The following is a 23127-nucleotide window of genomic DNA, read 5'->3' as shown; positions in this document are numbered from 1 at the left end:
GGTATGAAGCAAGCTATGGTCACCTTGCAAATCTCAGTCAGGCAAATATAAAGTGATAATGGAGTTTTCGAAATTTAATAATAGAATAGGGATAGAAATACTTATGTAAATCATTGGTAGAAATTTCAGATAAGCGAATGGAGATGCTTTCGTTCCTCTGAACCTCTGCTTTCCTGCTATCTTCATCCAATCCGTCTTACTCCTTTCCATGGCTGGCTTTATGCAAGGGCATCACCGTTGTCAGTGGCTACATCCCCTCCTCTCAGTGAATAATATGCTCACGCACCCTGTCACGGCACGGCTATTCATCTGTCGGTTCCCGATCATGCTGGAATAGGATTCACCCTCCTTTTGCGTCTGTCACTAACGCCAAGCACTCGCGAGTTTGAAGCTCGTCACAGTCATTCAGTCATTGAATCCTACTCGGAATACCACAGAAAAGGTTTAGACCTTCCGGATTCTCTTGAATGCCGCCATCATTCTAGCTTACGCCACGAAGATTCTGGTTAGGAGATCTAAGAGATATTCATTCTAGCTTAATTCATGTAGAACGGAAGTGTTTGTCAGGCACGCGTTCATAAGGGAGAAGGATGATGAGCGTCACACATAATCATCACCTTCATCACGTTCTTGGGTGCGAATGGATATCTTAGAAGCGAAATAAGAAGAATTGAATAGAAAACAGTAGTACTTTGCATTAATCTTTGAGGAACAGCAGAGCTCCACACCTTAATCTATGGAGTGTAGAAACTCTACCGTTGAAAATACATAAGTGAAAGGTCCAGGCATGGCCGAGATGGCCAGCCCCCTAAAACGTGATCACAGGATCAAAATACAATCCAGGATGTCAAATACAATAGTAAGAGGTCCTATTTATAATAAACTAGTCACTAGGGTTTACATGAGTAAGTAATTGATGCATAAATCCACTTTCGGGGCCCACTTGGTGTGTGTTTGGGCTGAGCTTAAGTGTAGCACGTGCAGAGGCCATTTGTGGAGTTGAACGCCAGTTTCTGTGCCAGTTTGGGCGTTCAACTCTGGTTTTGGATCCTTTTCTGGCGCTGGACGCCAGATTTGGGCAGAAGGCTGGCGTTGAATGCCAGTTTACGTCATCTATTCTTGGCCAAAGTATGGACTATTATATATTGCTGGAAAGCCCTGGATGTCTACTTTCCAACGCAATTGGAAACGCGCCATTTCGAGTTCTGTAGCTCCAGAAAATCCACTTTGAGTGCAGGGAGGTCAGAATCCAACAGCATCAGCAGTCCTTTTTCAACCTCTGAATCTGATTTCTGCTCAAGTCCCTCAATTTCAGCCAGAAAATACCTGAAATCACAGAAAAACACACAAACTCATAGTAAAGTCCAGAAATGTGAATTTAACACAAAATATATTAAGAACATCCCTAAAAGTAACTAGATCCTACTAGAAACATACTAAAAACAATGTCAAAAAGCGTATAAATTATCCGCTCATCACTAACCTACCCTGTTCTCGCCTTATTCATGAAATAGTCCTTTCAATTTCAGGATCGAATATTAGCAAGCGCGGATCAGGAAGTGAACGTGTCATTTGACGGAAGAAACATGCAGCTCATAGTAGCAAAATTAAATAAAAATGCGAATAAATAAATTCTAATTAATAAAATTAGCACTCTATTGCAACTACCCGGCAATGGCGCCAAAAATTGATGGGAAGCAGAAGCTGGTAAATTAAAAATTTATTAAAATGGTTATGTTGCAAGTATAGTTCTTAACTCACCGAAAATCTGCCTATCAATTTAGAAATATGTCACAGAGAGTTTAAATTAAAATTACTGGGAGTTTTAAGTCCCAGGTCGTCTCCCAACGAGTTGCAGAAAAGTGTGCTATTTTATTAATCAGATGTTCCAAGAAGTTGAGCTAAGTAAATTGGAAATTAAATTGAGGAATTTTAAATAATATAAATAAAAGCTTTGACTGAGAATTGATTGGTTAGAATCTCTATCATTGATGGTGTGATTGTAAGATTAATTTATGATTAATGGTTGTTCTGTTTGGTTATCCTTTACTAGGTAAGGGAAAGTCAAACAAGTGGGAATGCCAGATCTGTTCACAAGTTGCAACCCACTTAGTTCAAAGGGATTGGCGTCGGTGACAGGATAGCAATCCAACATTTAACCCAATTACAAATTTTCTTTCAATCCTTCCAACTCAAGAGTTCCTTTTAATCAACTCCCATCAAGTAAGGGAACTACTCACGCATTGTAAATAAAGAATCCATAGCACATGAAAGGGAATTAAAAGAAGACATGATTATTGGAATTGAAATTGAATTAAAAAGAAATAATCCTTGAATTAAATAATCATAAAAGTATCTGAATGACAATATTGAAGATAACAAAGAACATGGAAGATTAGAACCAAGTTAAGAGAACAAACTAGAATGATGAAGTCTTGATAAGGAAATAACTCTTCTCAATGTTCCAATGCTAAGACCAATTGAAAATTAAAATTCTAAAAACTAGAGAGAAAAACCTAAGAGAGTGAAAAACTAGATCTAAAACTACTGAATGAATATTTGTTGTTTCTGCATATTCTCTAACTCTAGTCTGCTGTTCCGGGCCGAAAACTGGGCCGAAATAAGGTCCAAAATCGCCCCCATCGAATTCTGCAGATTATGCAGATCGCGCATGTCACGCGATCGCGTCGTCCATGCGGACGCATCGCTTGCGCTTTTTCCTCTCCACGCGTTCGCGTCGTCCATGCTACCGCGTCGCTTGCGCTTTCCAACCCGCTCGGCCGCGCAAGCCATGCAGCCGCGTCACTGCGAATTGTGCTCCTTCGCGCGGTCGCGTGAGCTATGCGACCGCGTCACTTCTCGCTGGTTATCCTCAAATTCTTGTGTTCCTTCCATTTTTTTGCTAGCTTCCTTTCCAATCTCCAACTCATTCATGCCCTATAAAGTCTGAAACACTTAACACACAGATCACGGTGTCGAATGGAATAAAGGAGAATTAAAAATAAATAATTAAAGTTTCTAGGAAGTAATTTTCAAACATGTACTGAATTTATGAAGGAAATCTAAATGCATGCTAAATTGATGAATAAATGGGTAAGGATCATGACAAAACCACACAATTAAACACAATATAAACTATAAAATAGTGGTTTATCAGTTGTCATCCCCCTTCTTCCTCAATTGTTGAGGGTATGGGACTTTTGGAATATATGGCTTCAGCTCTTCTCCTTTTTGATGTGAATTGGAGGTGGGAACTTGAATTTTATCTTATTCCTCCTTCCTTCCAATTTAGTCCTTCTCTTGTGGTTGCTTCGAGGTCTCCTTCAATTCCTTTCCACTTCTGAAGGTGATAGCTTGACACTCCTCCCTTGGGTTTGGCTCAATGTTGCTGCAAAGGTTGTGGCCAGGAGCTTGCTGAAATAAGTAGCCAATTTGTGTCTCAAGTTTCTTGATGGCAGCATCTTGATTCTGCATGTTGGATCGCACTTCCTTTCGGAACACCTTACTGTCTTGAATTTCCTTACATATGCCTTCAAAGGTTGATGCATTGGACCTTCTCTGCCATGGTTGTGAGCTTCTTCTTCATGATGATTCTCCATATTCTCATCCATGTCTGGTTCAAAATACTCCTCTTCTTCCTCAGCACCAACGACTCTCTTTCCTCTTGCTTCCCTCCTTAGTCTAAGGAAGGTCCTCTCAGGTTCAGAATCAAAGGAAGTTGAAACCCCGCTTCTTCTACCTGTCATACAACCAACAAGGCCAAAGCAAAAGGGAGATAGAGAGTATTCTTGTTAAAAATACTGTTAGTGTGAGTGATGCAATATATCAAACAGTTAGTGGGTTAATGAACTGAATTGTAACAAATAAGAGAACACCACAAACGGGTAAGGGTAAAGGGAAGAAAATAACTGAAACTTAAACTAAATCAATCAAATAGAAATTAAATCAAACAAAAGAAAAATGCTCAATATAGTTATCCACCAATTTAATCTTTGTTGATACAAAATCAATCCCCGGCAACGGCACCATAAACTTGATGCACGGAAACTTGTCTCTCAACAGATCTCCCTCGGCAAGTATACCGAATTGTCGTCAAGTAAAAACTCACAATAGAGTGAGGTTGAATCCCACAGGGATTGATTGGTCAAGCAACTTTACTTGGAGGAATGTTCAAGTTGAGCTAAGCAGAATTTGATTTGAGAATTGTAGGAAATTAAATGGCAGAAAAGTAAATGGCAAAAAATGTAAATGCTGGAAATAAAGAACTGAATGTAAATGACGGAAAGTAAATTGCAAAATCTTAAATGGGGAATGGGGAAGATGAGCATAAAAGTAAATGGCAGAAAGTAAAGAGAATGGGAAAGATCAGAAATGGGGAGTTCATTGGGCTCAGGAGATGTTGTATTCTCCGGATCAAGTTTATTTTCATCTCTTCCTTAATCAATGCATTCATTGATCTCCTTGGCAATCTTAAGTGATTGAATTCTAATTCCTTGGTAATTCAATCTCTCAAATCTTGATCAATAGCCAATTCCTTGGTCTAATTGCTCATGAGAAGAGATGAAGTATGGTCACTGATTATACCACATGTATTTCCAAATCAAAGTATTGGGAGAATTATATGTCACTATAACCGTCAAAACCCCAATTTGGTCTAACATGAGAAAGCATTTCTAGCATGATCTCTTCATTCCTCTTCCAAGGTTCCGAAGAGATCCAAGTATGAATAGCTTCTTTTCCAAGACAACTACCCAATTGGATGAAGATTGAAAGCTTTCTAGTAAAACCAAGAGAAAAGAAAGAAGAAAAATAATGAAAACTATTATTGATCCATCAAATTACAACAGAGCTCCCTAACCCAATGAAAGGGGTTTAGTTGTTTATCGCTTTGGGAATGGAAAGCAAAGATGGAAAATACTTTCTGAAAGTAAAACTAGAAGATGCAGAGAAAGTAATATTATACAGAGAGTAGTTCTCCCAATGCCAAAAGGCTCCCTTTCTAGTTCAAAACTACTCCTATATATACTACTCTTCTGATCTTCTAGTTGGCTCTTCAAGTCTTGGATATGGCCCTTTGGATCTTTGAGTTGAAGTAGTTATCATCTTAAGTGGGCTTAGCTTTTCTTGCAGAAAAAGTGTGAGTTAGGCATGGACGTTAGTTAGAACGTTAGTGGTGTTAACGTTAAGTGAAAATGTGGGTTTGAGAACGTTAGTGACGATCACCTTTTTCACTAACGTTCCTAACCCAAAATGGTCCATGTTAACTTCAATGTTAGTGGCACTAACGTGACCACTAACATTGCCTCTTGGTTCTTCGCAAACGTTATTGGCATTCACCTTTTCCAATAACATTTGCTTGTTGCCCTTCCTCCCTACGTTAGAGTCCACGTTAGTGTAGCTAACGTGACCCTTAACGTGGGCATGCCTCAGCTTCGAGAGCGTTAGTGACACTTACCTTTGTCACTAACGCTCCAAACGCCCCTTCCCACGTTAGTGCCTCACTTTAATTGTATTAACGTGACCACTAGTGTGGTGGTGATTGCCATCTCCAACGTTAGTGACAAAGGTGAGTGTCACTAACGTTGGCTCATCATTTGTTTCCTCCACGTTAGCTTCCACGTTATTGTAATTAACGTGGCAACTAACGTGGCTAATAGTGGCTTGGTCCAACGTTAGTGACAAAGGTGAGTGTCACTAATGTTGGCTCTTCCTTGCTCCTCCCACGTTAGAATTCACGTTAATGTAGTTAACGTGACCCTTAACGTGGCCAATTGTACCTTTTGGAACGTTAGTGGTATCCACTTTTACTACTAACGTTGGGGCTTTCTTTTTCCTCCACGTTAGCTTCCACGTTAATGTAGTTAACGTGGACACTAACGTGGGCTATGATGGCTCACGAAGGCGTTATTGGTGTTCACTTTTCTTATTAACGTTGCAAGCTAGCCTCCATTCTACGTTAATGGTCACGTTAGTTAGACTAACATGGCTATTAACGTGTCATCTTCCTTGCTTCCTTTGTCCTGAAATCAAGCAAGTAAAGTGCATCAAAGCTAGGTTCTAACTCATGAGATCATGCATCATCCATTTTATCATTCAATTCATGCATAATTCTCATAAAATCATGTAAAATTCACAATGTTTTCTTGAATCAAGATGTAAGTGATTATCTACCCAAAACTTGCTTATTAACTAAGAAAATGCATGAAACAACCCTAAAACAGTAAAGAAAAGGTCAGTGAAACTGGCCAAAATGCCCTGGCATCATAGAGTTTCTACACACCATAGATTAAGGTGTGGAGCTCTGCTGTTCCTCATGAATTAATACAAAGTACTATTGTTTTTCTATTCAATTCAAGCCTATTTCTTCTCTAAGATATTCATTCGCACACAAGAACATGATGAATGTGATAATTATGTGACGCTCATCACCATTCTCACTTATGAACGCGTACCTGACAGATACTTCCGTTCTACATGAAAGCAAGCTTGAATGCATATCTCTTAGCCTCCTGATTTACGATTAGATTCTTTGTGGTATAGGCTAGAATTATTGGCGGCCATTCTTGAGATCTGGAAAGTCTAAACCTTGTCTGTGGTATTCCGAGTAGGATTTGGGAAGGGATGGCTATGACGAGCTTCAAACTCGCGAGTGCTGGGCGTAGTGACAGACGCAAAAGGATCACTGGATCCTATTCTAGCATGATCGAGAACCGACAGATGATTAGCCATGCAGTGACAGCGCATTTGGACCATTTTCACTAAGAGGACGGGATGTAGCCATTGACAACGGTGATGCCCAACATACAGCTTGCCATGGAAAGGAGTATGAATGATTGGATGAAGACAGTAGGAGAGCAGAGGTTCAAAAGGAACAAAAGCATCTCCATACGCTTATCTGAAACTCTCACCAATGAATTGCATAAGTATCTCTATCCTATTTTATATTTTAATTATATTTTAACTATCAATTCACCATAACCATTTGAATCCACCTGACTGAGATTTGCAAGAATAGCTTGCTTCAAGCCAACAATCTCCGTGGGATCGACCCTTACTCACGTAAGGTTTATTACTTGGACGACCCAGTGCATTTGCTGGCTAGTTGTGCGAAGTTGTGACAAAGAACTAAGATTATGAACGTGCGTATTAAGTTTTTGGTGCCGTTACTAAGGAATGAACGATCACAATCTCGTGCACCAAGTTTTTGGCGTCGTTGCTGGGGATTGTTCGAGTTTGGACAACTGACGGTTCATCTTGTTGCTCAGATTAGGTAATTTTATTATAATCTTAAATTATTCTATGTTCTTCAGAATTTTTGAGAATGAATTCTAGAGTTTCATGAGATATGTTGAGTCCTGGCTGGCTGTTAAGCCATGTCTAACCTTTTGTACCGAGGTTTCAACTATCATGAGAAGAGCTTCTTTGTCTTTCTCAGTAATTTAGCTGTTGTATGTAATGTTCTGCTGAAGCTTGGCTGGCCATTGGCCATGTCTAGTGTTTTGGACCGGAGCTTTCACTAAAAGCTTGGCTAGCTAGTAAGCCATGTCTAATTCCTGGACCGGAGTTTTAGACTAACATTGCATGATTCCTGGAATTCTCATTAAAAATTTTGAAATTCTTATTTTTCTTTTTCAAATTAATTTTCGAAAAAAAAAATGCAAAAAAATTATAATAAAATCATAAAAACCAAAAATTTGGTGTTTCTTGTTTGAATCTACTGTCAATTTTTAAGTTTGGTGTCAATTTCATTCTTTTATTTTTCTTAAAAATTTTCGAAAAATTCATGCATAATGTCCTTCATGATCTCCAAGTTGTTCTTGATGATCTTCTTTATTTGATCTTTGCATTTTCTTGTTGTGCATCTTTTCTTGTTTTTCATATGCATTTTCAATTTGTTAGTGTCTAAACATTGAAAATTTCTAAGTTTGGTATCTAGCATGTTTTTCTTTTCTTAAAAATTTTTAAAAATAAGTCTTGATGTTCATCTTGACATTCAAAGTGTTCTTGGTGTTCATCTTAACATTCAAAGTGTTATTGCATGCATTGTGTGTTTTGATTCATAATTTTCATGTTTTGAGTCTTTTTATTGTTTTTCTCTTTCTTAATTAAAAATTCAAAAATAAAAAAAATATCTTTCTCTTTTTCTTCTCATAAATTTCGAAAATTTGAATTGATATAGTTATAAAGTTTTAAAATTTAATTATCTCTTATAAATCAAGTCAAATCTTCAATTTAAAACTTCTATCTTCTTCAAATCTTTTTCAAAATTCAAATCTTTTTCATTTTTTCTTTCATATTTTCGAAACTTTCAAATTGATTTTCAAAAATCTTTTTCTTATTTTGTTTCATATTTTCGAATTCTTTGCTAGCACTTAATATTTTGATTCAAAAAAATTTCAAGTTGTTACTTGCCTATTAAGAAAGGATCAATCTTTAAATATTAAAATCATATCTTGTAGTTTCTTGTTAGTCAAGTAATCAACTTTAATTTTCAAAATCAAATCTTTTTAATTTCCAATTCAAATCTTTTTCAAAATGATTTTCAATCATATCTTTTTCAATTTCAATCATATCTTTTTCAAATCAAATTTCAAAATCTTTTCTAACTTCTTATCTTTTCAAAATTGATTTTCAAATCTTTTTCAATTAACCACTTGAATTTTTGTTTGTTTTACTATTTCTTATCTTTTCCAAAACCACCTAACTAATTTTCCCTCTCTATTTTCGAAAACTCTTCCCCACTTTTTCAAAATTCCTTTTTAATTAACTAGTTATTTTAAATTCTAATTTAATTTAATTTTATTTTTCTTTTTAAATTTCAAATTATAACTAATTGTCAAAATAAAAACAAAAATTTTTTTATTTAATTTTTGAATTCTTCCCCCTCTCATCTCTTTCTATTTATTTAATTATCTATTAACACCCCTCTTCCATTCAAAAATTTGAACCCATTCTTCTCCTCTGTCTTCGAATTCTTATCTTCTCCTTCTTCTATTCTTCTCTTCTTATACTCATATAAGGAATCTCTATACTGTGACATAGAGGATTCCATATTTTCTTTTCTATTCTCTTCTTTTTCATATAAGCAGGAACAAGGATAAGAACATTCTTGTTGAAGCTGATCCTGAACCTGAAAGGACTCTGAAGAGGAAGCTAAGGGAAGCTAAAGCACAACTCTCTGGAGAAAATCTGACAGAAATTTTCGAAAAAGAAGGAGAAATGGCCGAAAATAATAACAATGGTGGAGATGCAAGGAAGATGCTTGGTGACTTTACTGCACCAAATTCCAACTTACATGGAAGAAGCATCTCAATCCCTGCCATTGGAGCAAACAATTTTGAGCTAAAGCCTCAATTAGTTTCTCTGATGCAACAGAATTGCAAGTTTCATGGACTTTCATCAGAAGATCCTTTTCAGTTCTTAAATGAATTCTTGCAGATTTGTGATACTGTTAAGACCAATGGGGTTGATCCCGAGGTCTACAGGCTTATGCTTTTCCCGTTTGCTGTAAGAGACAGAGCTAGAATATGGCTGGACTCTCAACCAAAAGATAGCCTTAACTCTTGGGATAAGCTGGTCACGACTTTCTTAGCCAAGTTCTTTCCTCCTCAAAAGCTTAGTAAGCTTAGAGTAGATGTTCAAACCTTCAAACAGAAAGAAGGTGAATCCCTCTATGAAGCTTGGGAGAGATACAAGCAACTGACCAAAAAGTGTCCTTCTGACATGCTTTCAGAATAAACCATCCTGGATATATTCTATGATGGTCTGTCAGAATTATCAAAGATGTCATTGGACCATTCTGCAGGTGGATCCATTCACCTAAAGAAAACACCTGCAGAAGCTCAGGAACTCATTGACATGGTTGCAAATAACCAGTTTATGTACACTTCTAAAAGGAATCCTGTGAGCAATGGGACGCCTCAGAGGAAGGGAGTTCTTGAACTTGATACTCTGAATGCCATATTAGCTCAGAATAAAATATTGACTCAGCAAGTCAATATGATTTCTCAGAGTCTGAATGGATTACAAGCTGCATCCAACAGTACTAAAGAAGCATCTTCTGAAGAAGAAGCTTATGATCCTGAGAACCCTGCAATAGCCAAGGTGAATTACATGGGAGAACCCTATGGAAACACATATAATCCCTCATGGAGAAATCATCCAAATTTCTCATGGAAGGATCAACAAATGCCTCAACAAGGCTTTAATAATGGTGGAAGAAACAGGTTTAGCAATAGCAAGCCTTTTCCATCATCTTCTCAGCAACAGACAGAGAATTCTGAGCAGAATCCATCTAGCTTAGCAAATATAGTCTCTGATCTATCTAAGGCCACTCTAAGTTTCATGAATGAAACAAGGTCCTCCATTAAAAATTTGGAGACACAAGTGGGCCAGCTGAGTAAAAGAGTCACTGAAACTCCTCCTAGTACTCTCCCAAGCAATACAGAAGAGAATCCAAAAAGAGAGTGCAAGGCCATAACCTTACTTGGTGTGGCCGAACCCAGAGAGGAGGAGAAGCACATGAATCCTAGTGAGGAAGACCTCATGGGACGTTCACTGACCAATAAAGAGTTTCCCTTTGAGGAACCAAAGGAATCTGAGGTTTATCTAGAGACCATAGAGATTCCATTGAACTTCCTTCTGCCATTCATGAGCTCTGACGAATATTCTTCCTCTGAAGAGGGTGAAGATGTCACTGAAGAGCAAGTTGCTAAGTATCTAAAAGCAATCATGAAGTTGAATGCCAGTTTATTTGGTACTGAGACTTGGAAGGATAAACCCCCCTTGTTCACCAATAAACTAGGTGCATTGATAAGGCAGACATTGCCTCAGAAGAAACCGGATCCCGAAAAGTTCTTCATACCTTGTACCATAGGCACCATGACCTTTGAGAAGGCTCTGTGTGACCTTGGGTCAGGGATAAACCTCATGCCACTCTCTGTAATAGGGAAATTGGGAATCTATAAGGTACAAGCTGCAAGAATCTCACTAAAGATGGCAGACAAATCCATGAAACAGGCTTATGGACTAGTAGAGGACGTGTTAGTAAAGGTTGAAGGCCTTTACATCCCTGCTGATTTCATAATCCTAGACACTGGGAAGGATGATGGTGAATCCATCATCCTTGGAAGACCGTTCCTAGCCACAGCAAAAACTATGATTGATGTGGACAGAGGAGAGTTGGTCCTTCAACTGAATGAGGACTACCTTATATTTAAGACTCAAGGTTCTCCTTCTGTAACCATGGAGAGGAAGCATGATGAGCGGATAATTTATACGCTTTTTGGCATTGTTTTTAGTATGTTTTCAGTAGGATCTAGTTACTTTTAGGGATGTTTTTATTAGTTTTAATGTTAAATTCACATTTCTGGACTTTACTATGAGTTTGTGTTTTTTTCTGTGATTTCAGGTATTTTCTGGCTGAAATTGAGGGACTTGAGCAAAAATCATATTCAGAGGTTGAAGAAGGACTGCTGATGCTATTGGATTCTGACCTCCCTGCACTCAAAGTGGATTTTCTGGAACTACAGAACTCAAAACGGTGCGCTTTCAATTGCGTTGGAAAGTAGACATCCATGGCTTTCCAGAAATATATAATAGTCCGTACTTTGGCTGAGTTTAGATGACGCAAAAGGGCATTGAACGCCAGTTCTATGCTGTAGTCTAGAGTTAAACGCCAGAAACACGTCACGAACCAGAGTTGAACGCCAAAAACACGTTACAACTTGGCGTTCAACTCCAAAAGAAGCCTCTGCACGTGTAAACTTCAAGCTCGGCCCAAGCACACACCAAGTGGGCCCCGGAAGTGGATTTATGCATCAATTACTTACTTCTGTAAACCCTAGTAGCTAGTTTAGTATAAATAGGACTTTTTACTATTGTATTTACATCTTTGGATTATCTTTTGATCTATTGATCACGTTTGGGGGCTGGCCATTCGGCCATGCCTGGACCTTCATCACTTATGTATTTTCAACGGTAGAGTTTCTGCACTCCATAGATTAAGGAGTGGAGCTCTGCTGTTCCTCATGATTTAATGCAAAGTACTACTGTTTTATATTCAATTCAACTTATTCCGCTTCTAAGATATCCATTCGCACCCAAGAACATGATGAATGTGATGATTATATGACGCTCATCATCATTCTCACTTATGAATGCGTGCCTGACAAACACTTCCATTCATGCAAACAAGCTAGAATGAGTATCTCTTAGATATCTAATACAGAGGACCGAGTCTGAGATATTAGAATCTTCGTGGTATAAGTTAGAACCCATGGATGGCCATTCCTGAGATCTGGAAAGTCTAAACCTTGTCTGTGGTATTCAGAGTAGGATCTGGGAAGGGATGGATGTAACAAACTTCAAACTCGCGAGTGCTGGGCGTAGTGATAGACGCAAAAGGAGGGTGAACCCTATTCCAGTATGATCGAGAACCTCCAGATGATTAGCCGTGCCGTGACAGAGCATTTGGACCTTTTTCACAAGAGAGGATGGGATGTAGCCATTGACAACGGTGATGCCCTACATAAAGCTTGCCATGGGAAGGAGTAGGAAGGATTGGATGAAGACAGCAGGAAAGCAGAGGTTCAGAGGAACGAAAGCATCTCTATACACTTATCTGAAATTCTCACCAATGAATTACATAAGTATTTCTATCTTTGTTTTCTGTTTATTTATTATTATTATTCAAAAACTCCATAACCATTTGATATCCGCCTGACTGAGATTTACAAGGTGACCATAGCTTGCTTCAAGCCGACAATCTTCGTGGGATCGACCCTTACTCACGTAAGGTTTTATTACTTGGACGACCCAGTGCACTTGCTGGTTAGTTGTATCGAAGTTGTGCCAAATCATGAATTAAGATTAGAGCACCAAGTTTTTGGAGCCATTACCAGGGATCACAATTTTGTGCACCATGTTTTTGGCGCCGTTGCCGGGGATTTTTCGAGTTTGGACAGCTGACGGTTCATCTTGTTGCTTAGATTAGGTAATTTTCTTTTTGTTTTATTTTTCAAAAAAAATATATTTGTTTTCAAAATCTTTCAAAAAAATTTTCCCTTTGTTTTTGAAAATTATTTCAGAATTTTTAAGAATGAATTCTAGAGTTTCATGAAGCATGTTAAAGCCTGGCTGGCTGTAAAGCCATGTCTAAATTCATTTAGACTAAGGCTTCCAAGTCATCATTACAAGAGCAAGCTAGTTGTTGCTAATCAAATTTGTTATTGTATGACTGATTTGTATCTTTTAAAGCTTGGCTGGCTAGTGAGCCATGTCTAACCCTTGGATTGGAGCTTTAGGCTAACATTGAAAGATTCCTGGAATTCTTATTAAAAATTTTGAATTTCTTATTTTCTTTTTTCTATATGTTTTTCGAAAAAAATTTAAAAGAAAATACAAAAAAATCATAAAATCAAAAATATTTTATGTTGTTTGTTTGAGTCTTGAGTCAATTTTTAAGTTTGGTGTCAATTGCATTTTTTCTAAAAATTCTTTATGCATTTTTTCGAAAATTCATGCATTCATAGTGTTCTTCATGATCTTCAAGTTGTTCTTGGCCAGTCTTCTTGTTTGATCTTCATATTTTCTTGTTTTGTGTCTTATTTTTTTTTTCATATGCATTCTTGCATTCATAGTGTCTATACATGAAAAATTTCTAAGTTTGGTGTCTTGCATGTTTTCTTTTCTTGAATTTTTTTTCAAAAATAGGTTCTTGATGTTCATCTTGACATTCATAGTGTTCTTGGTGTTCATCTTGACATTCATAATGTTCTTGCATGCATCACATGTTTAGATCCAAAATTTTCATGCATTGCATCATTTTTCATATTTTTCTCTCTCATCATTAAAAATTCAAAAATAGAAAAAATATCTTTCCTTTTTTCTCTCATAAATTTCGAAAATTTGGATTGACTTTTTAAAAAATTTTTAAAATTCAATTGTTTCTTATGACTCAAATCAAATTTTCAATTTAAAAATCTTATCTTTTTCAAAATCTTTTTCAAAAATCAAATCTTTTTCATTTTTCTTATTTATTTTCAAAAATTTTAAAAATATTTTTTTAAAAATCTTTTTCTTAATTTTACATCATATTTTCGAAAATATCATCAACAATTAATGTTTTGATTCAAAAATTTCAAGTTTGTTACTTACTTGTTAAGAAAGATTCAAACTTTAAGTTCTAGAATCATATCTTGTGATTTCTTGAGAATCAAGTCATTAGTTGTGATTTTAAAAATCAAATCTTTTTCAAAACTAATTTCAATCATATCTTTTCAAAAATATCTTTTTATCTTATCTTTTTCAAATATCTTTTCTAACTTCTTATCTTCTTATCTTTTAAAAATTGATTTTCAAAATTTGTTTCAACTAACTAATTAACTTTTTGTTTGTTTCTTATCTCTTTCAAAACTATCTAACTAACTATCCCTCTCTAATTTTTGAAAATACCTCCCTCTTTTTCAAAAATTCTTTTTGATTAATTAATTGTTTCAATTTTTAATTTTAATTTTAATTTTATCTTAATTTTCGAAAATCATTAACACTTTTTCAAAATTAATTTTCGAAATTCCCTCTCCCTCATCTTCTTCTATTTATTTATTTATTTACTAACACTTCTCCTCATCTCATATCTCTGCTCCTCTCACCCTTGTGTTTGGATTCTCCTCCTTTCTCTTTCTTTACATTACATTATTTTCTTCTTCTACTCACACAAAGGAATCTCTATACTGTGACATAAAGAATTCCATATTTTCTTTGTTATTCCCTTCTTTGTCATATGAGCAGGAGTAAGGACAAGAACATTCTTGTTGAAGCAGATCCTGAACGTGAAAGGACTCTGAAAAGGAAACTAAGAGAAGCTAAAATACAACAATCCAGAGACAACCTTAAAGGAATTTTCAAACAAAAAGAGGATATGGCAGCCAAAAATAATAATAATGTAAGGAGGATGCTTGGTGACTTTACTGCACCTAATTCCAATTTACATGGAAGAAGCATCTCCATCCCTACCATTGGAGCAAACAATTTTGAGCTTAAACCACAATTAGTTTCTCTAATGCAACAAAATTGTAAGTTTCATGGACTTCCATCAGAAGATCCCTTTCAGTTCTTAACTGAATTCTTGCAGATATGTGACACTGTTAAGACAATGGAGTAGATCCTGAAGTCTACAGGCTCATGCTTTTCCCGTTTGCTGTAAGAGACAGAGCTAGAATATCGTTGGACTCTCAACCTAAGGATAGCCTGAACTCTTGGGATAAGCTGGTCAAGGCTTTCTTAGACAAGTTCTTTCCTCCTCAAAAGCTGAGTAAGCTTAGAGTGGATGTTCAAACCTTCAGACAGAAATAAGGTGAATCCCTCTATGAAGCTTGGAAGAGATATAAGAAACTGACCAAAAAGTGTCCTTCTGACATGCTTTTAGAATGGACCATCCTGGATATATTCTATGATGGTCTGTCTGAATTAGCTAAGATGTCATTGGATACTTCTGTAGGTGGATCCATTCATCTAAAGAAAACGCCTGCAGAAGCTCAAGAACTTATTGACATGGTTGCTAATAACCAGTTCATGTACACTTCTGAGAGGAATCCTGTGAGTAATGGGACGCCTCAGAAGAAGGGAGTTCTTGAAATTGATACTCTGAATGCCATATTGGCTCAGAATAAAATATTGACTAAGCAAGTCAATATGATTTCTCAGAGTCTGAAGGGAATGCAAGCCGCATCCAACAGTACTCAAGAGGCATCTTCTGAAGAAGAAGCTTATGATCCTGAGAACCCTGCAATAGCAGAGGTGAATTACATGGGTGAACCATATGGAAACACCTATAACCCCTCATGGAGAAATCATCCAAATCTCTCATGGAAGGATCAACAAAAGCCTCAACAAGGCTTTAATAATGGTGGAAGAAACAGGTTTAGCAATAGCAAGCCTTTTCCATCATCCACTCAGCAAAGACAGAGAACTCTGAACAAAGTACCTCTAATTTAGCAAACTTAGTCTTTGATCTATCTAAGGCCACTCTGAGTTTCATGAATGAAACAAGGTCCTTAGATAATTTATACGCTTTTTGGCATTGTTTTTAGTATGTTTTTAGTAGGATCTAGTTACTTTTAGGGATGTTTTTATTAGTTTTTATGTTAAATTCACATTTCTGGACTTTACTATGAGTTTGTGTATTTTTCTGTGATATCAGGTATTTTCTGGCTGAAATTGAGGCACTTGAGCAAAAATCAGATTCAGAGGTTGAAGAAGGACTGCTGATGCTGTTGGATTCTGATCTCCCTGCACTCAAAGTGGATTTTCTGGAACTACAGAACTCAAAATGGCTCGCTTTCAATTGCGTTGGAAATTAGACACCCAGGGCTTTCCAGCAATATATAATAGTCCCTACTTTGGCCGAGTTTAGATGACGCAAAAGGGCGTTGAACGCCAGTTCTACGCTGCAGTCTGGAGTTAAACGCCAGAAACACGTCACAAACCAGAGTTGAACGCCAAAAACACATTACAACTTGGCGTTCAACTCCAAAAGAAGCCTCTGCACGTGTAAACTTCAAGCTCAGCCCAAGCACACACCAAGTGGGCCCCGAAAGTGGATTTATGCATCAATTACTTACTTGTGTAAACCCTAGTAGCTAGTTTAGTATAAATAGGACTTTTTACTATTGTATTTACATCTATGGATTATCTTTTGATCTATTGATCACGTTTGGGGTCTAGCCATTCGGCCATGCCTGGACCTTCATCACTTATGTATTTTCAAAGGTAGAGTTTCTGCACTCCATAGATTAAGGTGTGGAGCTCTGCTGTTCCTCATGATTTAATGCAAAGTACTACTGTTTTATATTCAATTCAACTTATTCCGCTTCTAAGATATCCATTTGCACCCAAGAACATGATGAATGTGATGATTATATGACGCTCATCATCATTTTCACTTATGAACGCGTGCATGACAAACACTTCCGTTCTACATGCAAACAAGCTAGAATGAGTATCTCTTAGATATCTAATACAGAGGACCGAGTCCGAGATATTAGAATCTTCGTGGTATAAGTTAGAACCCATGGATGGCCATTCCTGAGATCCGGAAAGTCTAAACCTTGTCTGTGGTATTCCGAGTAGGATCTGGGAAGGGATGGATGTGACGAACTTCAAACTCGCGAGTGCTGGGCGTAGTGACAGACGCAAAAGGAGGGTGAACCCTATTCCAGTATGATCGAGAACCTCCAGATGATTAGTCGTGCCGTGACAGAGCATTTGGACCTTTTTCACAAGAGAGGATGGGATGTAGCCATTGACAACGGTGATGCCCTACATAAAGCTTGCCATGGAAAGGAGTAGGAAGGATTGGATGAAGACAGCAGGAAAGCAGAGGTTCAGAGGAACGAAAGCGTCTCTATACACTTATCTGAAATTCTCACCAATGAATTACATAAGTATTTCTATCGTTGTTTTCTGTTTATTTATTATTATTATTCGAAAACTCCATAACCATTTGATATCTGCCTGACTGAGATTTACAAGGTGACCATAGCTTGCTTGAAGCCGACAATCTCCGTGGGATCGACCCTTACTCACGTAAGGTTTTATTACTTGGACGACCCAGTGCACTTGCTGGTTAGTTGTATCGAAGTTGTGACAAATCATGAATTAAGATTAGAGCACCAAGTTTTTGGAGCCATTACCAGGGATCACAATTTCGTTCACCAAAGCATGAAAAGCTTCTCTCACTGTAGAGTCAACCAAAGCCCCCACAGTCAAACTCTAAGTTTGGTGTTGGGAGGCCACAACCAAACTCTAAGTTTGGTGTTGAACCCCCACATTCAAACTCTAAGTTTGGTGTTGGGAGGTCCCAACAATGCTCTGAACATCTGTGAGGCTCCATGAGAGCTCACTGTCAAGCTATTGACATTAAAGAAGCGCTTGTTGGTAGGCATCCCATTGTTATTTAATTATATCTATTTATTTTCCATTGCTATTTTATGTTTTCTTTAGCTTGATGATCATGTGAAGTCACAAAAACTACTAAAAAATAAAAATAGCATTAAAAACAGCTCACCCTAGAGGAAGAGCTTACTGGCGTTTAAACGCCAGTAAGAAGCATCAAACTGGCGTTTAACGCCAGAAAGAAGCATCAAGCTGGCGTTTAACACCAGAAACAAGCACCAGACTGGCTTTTAACGCCAGAACAGAGCATGGAATTGGCGTTTAACGCCAGAAACAAGCAGTAAGCTGGCGTTTAAACGCCAGACATGCATTCTAAGGGCGTTTGCACGCCTAAATGGAGCAGGGATGCTAAGTCCTTGACCCCTCTAGATCTGTGGTACCACAGGATCCCCACCTACCCCACCTCTTATTCTCTCCTCTTCATACCTTTTCATAACTCTCTTCCCCAAATACCCTTCGCCAATCACCTCCATACCTCTTCCCCAAATACCCTTAACCACTCACATCCATCCACTCTTCTCTATAAACCCCACCTACCTCCAAAATTCAAATTCTTTTCCCTCCCAAACCCAACCCTAATGGCCGAAGCCTACCCTCCACCCCACCCCTATATAAACCCCTCACCACTACTCCATTTTCACACATTACAACCACCACTTCTTCCCCTTTCCTGAATACAACTTCTCCCTCCATCTCCTACATTTTCTTCTTCTTCTACTACTTCCTTTCTTCTTTTTCTCGGGGACGAGCAAACCTTTTAAGTTTGGTGTGGTAAAAGCATTGCTTTTTGTTTTTCCATAACCATTAATGGCACCTAAGGCTATAGAAACCTCAAGAAAGAGGAAAGGGAAGGCAATTGCTTCCACCTCTGAGTCATGGGAGATGGAGAGATTCATCTCAAAGGTCCACCAAGACCACTTCAATGAAGTTGTGGCCAAGAAAAAGGTGATCCCTGAGGTCCCTTTTAAGCTCAAAAAGAGCGAATATCCGGAGATCCGACAAGAGATTAGAAGAAGAGGATGGAAAGTTCTCTCTAATTCTATTCAACAAGTCGGGATCTTAATGGTTCAAGAGTTCTATGCAAACGCATGGATCACTAGGAACCATGATCAAAGTAGGAACCCGAATCCAAAGAATTGGCTTACAATGGTTTGGGAGAAATACTTAGATTTCAGTCCGGAAAATGTAAGGTTGGCGTTCAAATTGCCAATGATGCAAGAAAACGCACGCTCCTACACTAGAAGGGTCAACTTTGATCAAAGGTTGGACCAAGTCCTCATGGACATATGTGTGGAAGGAGCTCAATGGAAAGTTGACTCAAGAGGCAAACCGGTTCAATTGAGAAGACCGGACCTTAAGCCTGTAGCTAGAGGATGGTTGGAGTTCATTCAATGCTCAATTATTCCTACTAGCAACCGGTCTGAAGTTACTATAGACCGGGCCATCATGATCCATAGTATCATGATTGGGGAGGAAGTGGAAGTTCATGAGATTATACCTCAAGAAATCTACAAGGTGGCTGACAAGTCCTCCACTTTGGCAAGGTTAGCCTTTCCTCACCTCATTTGCCACCACTGCAATTCGGCTGGAATTGACATAGAGGGAGATATCTTCATTGATGAGGACAAGACCATCACTAAGAAAAGGATGGAGCAAACAAGAGATCATGGACCTCAACAAGAGCATGTGGAAATTCCTCACCATGAAATCCCTGAGATGCCTCAATGGATGCACTTCCCTCCACAAAACTATTGGGAGCAAATCAACACCTCCCTAGGAGAATTGAGTTCCAACATAGGACAACTAAGGATAGAACACCAAAAGCACTCCATCATTCTCCATGAGATTAGAGAATATCAAAGAGCTATGAGGGAGGAGCAACAAAGACAAGGAAGAGACATAGAGGAGCTCAAGAGCACCATTGGTTCTTCAAGAAGAGGAAGACGCCACCCTCACTAAGGTGGACCCGTTCCTTAATCTCCTTGTTCTTATTTTCCTATTTTTTGGTTCTTGAGCCTTATGTTTTATTTATGTTTGTGTCTTTACTATATGATCATTAGTGTTTAAGTGTCTATGTCTTAAAGCTATGAATGTCCTATGAATCCATCACCTCTCTTAAATGAAAAATGCTTTTAATCACAAAAGAACAAGAAGTACATGATTTCGAATTCATCCTTGAAACCAATTTAATTATTTTGATGTGGTGACAATACTTTTTCTTTTCTGAATGAATGCTTAAACAGTTCATATATCTTTTGAATTTGTTGTTTATGAATGTTAAAATTGTTGGATCTTGAAAGAATGATGAAAAAGGAGAAATGTTATTTGATGATCTGAAAAATCATAAAAATGATTCTTGAAGCAAGAAAAAGCAGTGGATAGAGAAAAGCTTGCGAAAAAAATAGAGAAGGCGAAAAAAAAGAAAAGAAAAAGAAAAAAAAAAGCAAGCAGAAAAAGCCAATAGCCCTTAAAACCAAAAGGCAAGGGTAAAAGGGATCCAAGGCTTTGAGCATCAGTAGATAGGAGGGCCCAAAGGAATAAAATCCTGGCCTAAGCGGCTAAACCAAGCTGTGCCTAACCATGTACTTATGGCGTGAAGGTGTCAAGTGAAAAGCTTGAGACTGAGCGGTTAATGTCGAGGTCCAAAGCAAAAACAGAGTGTGCTTAAGAACCCTGGACACCTCTAATTGGGGACTTTAGTAAAGCTAAGTCACAATCTGAAAAGGTTCACCCAAGTATGTGTCTGTGGCATTTATGTATCTGGTGGTAATACTGGAAAACAAAGTGCTTAGGGCCACGGCCAAGACTCATAAAGTAGCTGTGTTCAAGAATCAACAAACTGAACTAGGAGAATCAATAACACTATCTGAATTCTGAGTTCCTATAGATGCCAATCATTCTGAACTTCAAAGGATAAAGTGAGATGCCAAAACTGTTCAGAGGCAAAAAGCTACTAGTCCCGCTCATTTGATTGGAGCTAAGTTTCATTGATATTTTGGGATTTAAAGTATATTCTCTTCTTTTTATCCTATTTGATTTTAAGTTTCTTGGGGACAAGCAACAATTTAAGTTTGGTGTTGTGATGAGCAGATAATTTATACGCTTTTTGGCATTGTTTTTACATAGTTTTTAGTATGATTTAGTTAGTTTTTAATATATTTTTATTAGTTTTTAAATAAAAATCACATTTCTGGACTTTACTATGAGTTTGTGTGTTTTTCTGTGATTTCAGGTAATTTCTGGCTGAAATTGAGGGACCTGAGCAAAAATCTGATTCAGAGGCTGAAGAAGGACTGCAGATGCTGTTGGATTCTGACCTCCCTGCACTCAAAGTGGATTTTCTGGAGATACAGAAAGCCAAATGGCGTGAACTCAATTTCGTTGGAAAGTAGACATCCTGGGCTTTCCAGCAATATATAATAGTCTATACTTTGCCCAAGTTTAGACGATGCAAACTGGCGTTTAACGCCAGCTTTCTGCCATATTCTGGCGTTAAATGCCAGAAACAAGTTGCAAAGCAGAGTTAAACGCCAGAAAATAAGTTTGGTTTTGCCTTGCAACAATTTGTTTCCAATTTTTCACTGGATACTTGCATCAATTCCAGTTGAAAGTATCACACTAAGTTTGGTGTGCCACTCATTTTCTATACAATGTATCATGCACACCTTCTTGTTTTTTCAATCACAATGTCTTTGTTTCTTGTGTTTTTATTGTGATTCTTAATTTTGCTTGCCTAAAACATATGTACTACTAACACTCCATTGTTTAAGACATTCATGACCCATCATAAACCCCATCACCACTATTTTATTTGTTTCTTGAAGGAATCATTCTAAGTTGGTGTGGAAAGGAGAAGAATATGAGGAAAAGGACAACAACAATAAAAATGAACTACAAGGTAGTAAAGTTTCTTTTTCTCTTATTTGTTCTATGTATATTCAATTGCATGATTGTCTCTTATTCCTTTGCATATATGTGTGTTATGAATAAGCATAGCTTGATTGCTGATTGTAACATGTGCTATGACATTATGACTACCACCTTGAGTTTTGTGAGTTAAAAGTAATTAAGCATCATGATCATAAATAAACAAGGTAATTAAATAAGAAGTTAGCATGAGCTTATAAGTATTGGGAAGCTAGCATGACTATTGTTGCTCAATTGCATTTGAATTTGTTTAATTGAAGTTTTCATCTAGGATTTTTTATGAAATTTTTGAAATCATGAAAACCTTGAAGAAGCAAATGCAAATAAGGCAAGAAAAGAAGAGGGAAAGAATGAGAAAGTTGAAGGCTGTGAGTACCAATGACAATTCATTTGTCAAGTACTTGTGGTGTTTATGTATCAAGCAAAAAGCTTGGAAAAAAAAACACTTAGAGTCAAGGCTAGGCTCAAGTGCAAAAGCACTCCCTCAAAGCTCAAGGCTCTAAGCATCAATGATTAGAGAGTAAAGAAAAGAAACAAATGAGCTAAAAGAGTCCTCTAATTAAAAGCTTGTGGTGCTTATGTATCAAGTGGTAATATTTTGCAAGTATAGTTCCCAACCGATAAGTGATACGCGAAAGATATAAATTCCGCGCAATAACTACCGACAAGTGCACCGGGTCGTATCAAGTAATAAAACTCACTAAAGAGTGACGTCGATCCCACCAGGATTAATGGATTCAACAATCAATGGTTAATTGATCATCCTAGTTAGACTATTCAGATTGGAGTGATAAGCAGCAAGAAGTGTAAATAACAGAAAAGTAAAGGAAAGCAGTAAAGTGTCGAAAAGTAAATTGACATAAATGTAAAGTGCAGAAAATAAATGACAGAAAGTAAATGTTTGAACTAAAAATAAAATGAACATTGGGATCAAGAGATATTGCAATTCTCCGAATCAAGTTCATCCTTATCTCTTCCTCAATCAATGCACTCATTGATCTTCTTAGCAGTCTTAAGTGATTGGATCCCAATGTCTTGGCTCACTGGTGCACGAAATTGTGATTACACTTTTTACAACTCCCCACAACTAACCAGCAAGTGCACTGGGTCATCCAAGTAATACCTTACGTGAGTAAGGGTTGATCCCACGGAGATTGTTGGTTTGAAGTAAACTATGATTACCTTGTAAAACTTAGTCAGGAGATTAATGATAAAAATGATTTTATTTATGAAAAGTAAATAACA

General features: G+C 37.5%; 1 non-coding gene across 1 annotated transcript; it reads right to left on the bottom strand.

Moving 5' to 3' along the window:
* Window positions 1-9621: 9621 nt before the first annotated feature.
* Window positions 9622-9729, bottom strand: LOC148555709 (small nucleolar RNA R71). The gene has a single exon (XR_015886879.1). It is a non-coding gene; the product is annotated as a small nucleolar RNA R71 (small nucleolar RNA).
* Window positions 9730-23127: the final 13398 nt, after the last annotated feature.

This window comes from Arachis ipaensis, chromosome B6 (genome assembly GCF_059453495.1).
Source record: "Arachis ipaensis isolate K30076 ecotype BB chromosome B6, ASM5945349v1, whole genome shotgun sequence".
Classification (NCBI taxonomy): Eukaryota; Viridiplantae; Streptophyta; class Magnoliopsida; order Fabales; family Fabaceae; genus Arachis; species Arachis ipaensis.
This window is presented reverse-complemented; position numbering and strand designations above follow the sequence as displayed.